This window comes from Physeter macrocephalus, chromosome 4 (genome assembly GCF_002837175.3).
Source record: "Physeter macrocephalus isolate SW-GA chromosome 4, ASM283717v5, whole genome shotgun sequence".
NCBI classification, from domain to species: Eukaryota; Metazoa; Chordata; class Mammalia; order Artiodactyla; family Physeteridae; genus Physeter; species Physeter macrocephalus.
Genome location: NC_041217.1, coordinates 92714185 through 92719918, shown reverse-complemented (window position 1 = coordinate 92719918; position 5734 = coordinate 92714185). Strand labels below are relative to the sequence as shown.

Below are 5734 nucleotides of genomic sequence, written 5' to 3'. Positions count from 1 at the left end.
GATTTGCATTTCTCTAATGATTAGTGATGTTGAGCATCCTTTCATGTGTTTGTTGGCAATCTGTATATCTTCTTAGGAGAAATGTCTGTTTAGGTCTTCTGCCCATTTTTGGATTGGGTTAAGTGCAAGATTTACCTATTTCTTTAAAAAAAAATATGGTTAAACTGGAATGTGGGAGTAGAGGCTAAATTAATTACTATAAAACTTTGTCCAAATTCTGCCTTGTGGTGGGTATGAGAGAATATAGTTATGTCATGTTTCCATTATTTAGCTAAAGATTTCTGTTTTTAATATTTCACTTGATTTCAGAGTGAGCTACAAAACTATTTATGCCCAGAAGTTACCTACTAAGTAGTAATGTTTCATATGGGACACAGGTCAAATCTTTACTGTCAAGTTTTTCAGGAATAATGAAACTGTTGAGATTTAAAAGTATAAGCCTTCTTTGACATAGATATCAAACAGATAGATTGTAAAAGTAATCATATAAGTCAATAAACAAGCTAATCTATAGACTCCCCAACCATGTAGAAATATATACCTGTAGAGACATACATGAAAATCAAAATACAAATACTAAATATGACATATGTGAAGCATTTTATTTCCAGTTAACACATTAGAGCTAAAATGGTCTATAACATATGGTATTTCACAAAGGAAGCTTATAGCCTGATGAAAGAGACAGATGCATATATCAGTAACAAAAATATAATTATATTTCTCAAGAATAAGTATACTCATATAGCTTTCATTTGTCGATTAGTATTTTGGTTGGGTATAGAAAGAGAATCAACTTCAGCATATGTCCTTATAGAAACAATTCTATGTGAAATCAATGTTTGATGTGTAACCCCCAAAAGAGGCATGGCCCAACGTGCCAGGGGAGAAGAAAAAAGAAGTGATAACATTAGGTAAAATTTTTGAATAACTATTCTGTCTGCCATTTTTCCAACTATACAAAATCAACTATAAAATCTTCACAAAAACCCTATGAGAAAATTACTTCCGAAATTGAGGAGAAAACAGGCTTAGGGAAATCTAGTGAATTATACAAAATTATCCAACTGAAAATGGGTAAAACTGGGCTTTAATTAAGACTTGCCTGCCTCTTGGTTTATTTACCTTAAAAATAGAGCCTGAGAATGGGATACTCATAGGAGAATGGGAAATGAGGATAGCGGGATCTGGGAAAGACAATAATAGTATCTACTACAGTGACACAGACCCTTCCCCCTTTCTGAGGGATCTTAGACCTTGTTTTCTATATTCATCTATTAATACATGCCCTTATTATATCTTGCCCTTATTAGATCTTGCCTTGGTTGCTATATTCATCTATTAATAATTTAAACTGGAAATAGTTGCCAAATGGATTATCGAGTGTCAAATGCATTCCTCACTGCCCCCACTATTTTGTAGAAGTCCTACTCTTCCCCGTTATAATGATCAATTTCAATTACTCCTGACAGTAATAATTGCTTTCTGTTTCTTTTATTCTACTGGCATCAGGAGCCCAAAGTCACTGGTGAAAGTCACAGTTTTAAGTACAGTGGCACTCATACTGTGTCCCTTGGCAAAACTGTCCCTCTTATAGGAACTGAGCCTAAAATCATAAGGCCTATAGCTTCAGGAACAGGAAGCACAAATTCCAAAAAAAAGAAAAAACATGACCATAGGTCCACTGGTTCTGATACATATTGTACCATCTGGAGATACCAGTCCAATGTTGTTGGATAGCTGTAGGTCAACACTCGCAAGCAGGTTAAAGATGGAGGCACTAGCCCAGTAAAAAGGATCTCAAAGGAGCGCCTTTATCATCCACTACAGTCTTAATTCTACTTATAATTTTAACTCTATTTAACCAGCTTTTCAAATCGGAGTGAATATTGCAATTTACTGTCCCAAACTCCTCATTGTCTATTGGGAGTGAGGAGGACAGATAACTTGTCTATTCAATTCACAGATCTTCAGAGTGAGAAAAGCCATGACAAAGGCCCTTTCATTCACACCTGGACCTGGTTTAGAAGACAAGATCAAGATCTTGGACTATAAGACAAAGCCTGATGCCATGATTGGATAAGTCCCTGGGCATGTTGGGAGAGTATATTTTGGTTTTGTGTTGACTGTGAGCTGTTAGGAGTAAGGGAGTGAATTGTGGAAGACTATTCCTTTGATGGTCCTCCAAAAATAACATACCTCTTGGGATTCATACCCTTGTGTAATCACCTACCTTTAAATCTGGACCCTATGATTTTTCTATTGCTTTAACCAATATAATTCAGTAACAGTGATAGTGTGCCAGTTTCATGCCTAACCTTAGGTGTTGTAGCTTTTGCTTTTTCATTCACCTTGAGCTGCCATGGAGTAAGTTTAGTCACCCTGCTGGAGAGATAATGGGGATCATAGAAAGGTCATGTGGAAAGGAAGAGGTCTGGAAATTACATGGCGATGGACCAAGAAACCCAGATGACAGCCAGTACAGAGACCCTAGACATTTAACCCTTAGTAGAACAGTTCCAGTCAGCCCAAGCTTTTTAAGCTTTCCTAGGAGAAGTTAAGATGTGTAACTGGAGAAGCCTTCTTTGATCTTCTAACTCCTGTAGATAACACATGGGGCAAAAAACACACTTTCCCTGCTACACCATGTTTGAATTCCTAACTCACAGAACCTGGCACAAATAAAACAGTTTTTGTTTTAAGCCATTACATTTTGGGGTAGTCTGTAACACAGCAATAGTTAACCAGGATAACCAGAATTTTTTCCCCTTTATAATGAGAAGGAAGCTAGTATGGTGTACCTCAAGTGCAATATAATTGAACAGTTCAATCTCAAGTGCCAACTACACTATGTTGTTATAATAGTATTGTTTTTCACATTGAACTTCAGGTAATGCATTATAATTTCTGTGCCAATGTTCTTTTTCTCTAGCATATTTTTTAAATAACACAAAAATGTGATGAAATGTATAAAATGTATTTCATTTTTAACAGAATTAGATATAGAGAACAGAAAGCTTATTTTTTAGAAATATGTTCCTACTCAAGGATTCCAACTTTCATTTTGCAAAGCCTTTTGGGAATACTTTTTCCTGGTCTGCATTCCAGTAGCTTTTTTATTTCCTGTAGCTGTTTCAAAAGCAGTAATAGCAACTCAAAAGAATGGAACAGGTTATCTTATAATATACATAACATATGGTTTCATAGTTTATCCCTTCACTGGTTTGAAAATTACTGTATGTGATAATAGTAAATCGGCCTGCTAATTACTTTCCCTTGTGTATGACTATGTAGTTTAATGGATGTTAAATAATAAAGATGTGACCTTTTTTCTCAAATCTTGTCTTTCAGATTGTTCTGTGTTTGTGATATAACTACATTTCTTAAAATCTTCTTTTGTGGCAAGACATTAGCATTCCATCCCTAAGGTTCTAAGGAATAGCCTTAGCCAAGTCAAGATACAGAAAGAATGCCAAAGAAGCTCTGGCAGAATGAATGAAGAGGAAAGTAGATTGAGTGTGAGGTAAAGGAAAGAATCATTGACAGCTCCCAGATTGTTGGCTCAGGCAACTGCCATTTACTCAAATGAGTAAAGGTAGGGGGAAATGTATTAGTGTCAAAAAAAATCTACATTAGTTATAGTCTTTATATACAACACTTATATGAAGAACTGCTATTCTATGTGAAGGTATATCATAAGCAAGAAACTCTATATTTAGCAAAGGAAACCAATTCACCTCAATGTAGAAGAGTCACCTAGAAAAATCCATGATATGGATTAGTTATTGAAGTGGGACATATGACTGTCAACTTGTCTTCCAGCTGCAGTTCTAAAAGAAAACAAAAAAAAAAGACAATAAAAACAAAAAACACCTAATACAAAGTCATGCTAGGAGATACTAAGGTTATATTACATTGAACAAATAGGCTTATTTTTCTGGACATATCTTTTTTTATAAAAATCTGAATTAAAATAAAGAAAAAAGTAAGTCCTTGTGCAAGTTTTTGTAGCATAATGGAAAAGGAATATTATCCTAAGCATTCTAAATAAATGCATATTTCTGAAAACTATAACCTATAGGAAATAAAAATTATTCTAGAAAATATTTATTCAGTCCATTGAAAAATATGCAAAGAATATGCCTCTGTGAAAGAAATACTGGGATTCATAGGGAAAAATTAATTTAGACAAAGAGAGAAAGTGGAATTAACAAAATTAATGGCAAATTAAACTAAATAGCTAATTAAAAATTACATCTTAATTGCATAGCTAAATTAGCATCCATATGGAGATAAGAGAAGCAGAATTGACACTGTAGAAAAATGAATTAGTGGTTTTCTCTAAAGGGAATTATATATCTGATAAGAGGTTAATATCCAAAATATATACGGAGTTCTTATAACTCAACAGCAAAAAACAACCTGACTTAAAAATGGACAGAGAACCTGAATAAATATTTTCACAAAGAAGACATACAAGTGGCCAACATGTATACAAAAAATGCTCATCAACACTAATCATCAGGGAAATGCAAATAAAAAGCATAATCAGTTATTACCTCACATCTTTTAGGGTGTCTATTAGAAAGACAAAACAGAATAAATGTTGGCAAGGATGTGATGCAAAGGGAATCCTTGTACACTGCTGGTGGAGATGTAAACTGTTACAGCCATAATGGAAAACAGTAATGGAGATTCCTCAACAAAGTAATGATAGAACTACCATATGACCCAACAATCTCCCTTTTCGTATACATCCAAAGGAAATGAAGTCACTATCAGGAAGAAGTATCTGCATCCTTATGTCCAGTGTAACATTATTCACAATAGCCAAGATATGGAAAAAAAATTGCTCATTGGCATATGAATGAATCAAGAAAATGTGGCATATATACAATGAAATATTATTCAGTCATTAAAAAGAAGAAAATCCTGTCAATCCTGTCATTTGCAACAACATGGATGAACTTGGAGGGCTGTATGTTAAGTGAAATAAACCAGATAAAGACAAATACTGTATGGAAATGCTTATATGTGAATCATAAAAAAAAAAAAGGTCAAATTCAAAGAAGCAGTGAGTAGAAGGGGTTGGGAGTAGGAGGAATAGAGATGGGGAGATATTGGTCAAAAGGTATGAACTTTCAGCTATGAGATGAATAGGTTCTGAGGATCAAATGTACAGCATGGTGACTATAATTAAAAATTCTGTATTGTATACTTGAGATCTGCTAAGAGAGTAGATCTTAAGCGTTTTCACCATAAAAAAGGTAAAAAAAAAAGAAAACCTCTTCTGAACTGAAATTACTCAAGTATATGAATGAAAAGGAATAACCTTATGAACTCAAGAAAGGCAATGAAAAAAATGACCCAAAATAAAGTATTAGCACTCAGGCAGAAAAAAAAGTTACCTATGAAAGAACAAAAGTTGGGTTGTCCTCAAATTTCTCTTCTGAATAACTGAATGCCAGAGGACAACAAAGAATTTTAATGGAAAAGTTTTGTGAACTGAGAATTCCGCATCAACCAAATTATTGTTCTAATATGAAAGCAACTGAAGACATTCCTACTTTATAAGGACTTGGAAAATATTGCAGCCAAGCACTTTTCTTGGAAAAGAAAAAAAAATCAATGATACAATTCAAGTGATAAAAATATAAATCAAAATGAAAATACTAGTGATGAACACTGAGACTATTTACTTTCTCTTTTTTTTTTTTTTTTTGGGGTATGCGGG

General features: G+C 33.9%; 1 long non-coding RNA gene across 3 annotated transcripts in view; it reads right to left on the bottom strand.

Annotated features, from left to right (window-relative positions):
* LOC102983424 (uncharacterized) overlaps positions 1-5734 on the bottom strand; it is a 139316-nt gene that overhangs the window by 22975 nt on the left and 110607 nt on the right. For 2 of the 3 annotated variants that reach the window (XR_003679552.2, XR_447637.4), the window contains exon 5: positions 3738-3830. This is a non-coding gene — a long non-coding RNA (uncharacterized lncRNA). Of the gene's footprint in view, positions 1-11; positions 142-3737; positions 3831-5734 lie in introns of those variants that run through there. The other variant, XR_008617167.1, reaches the window with a different exon arrangement.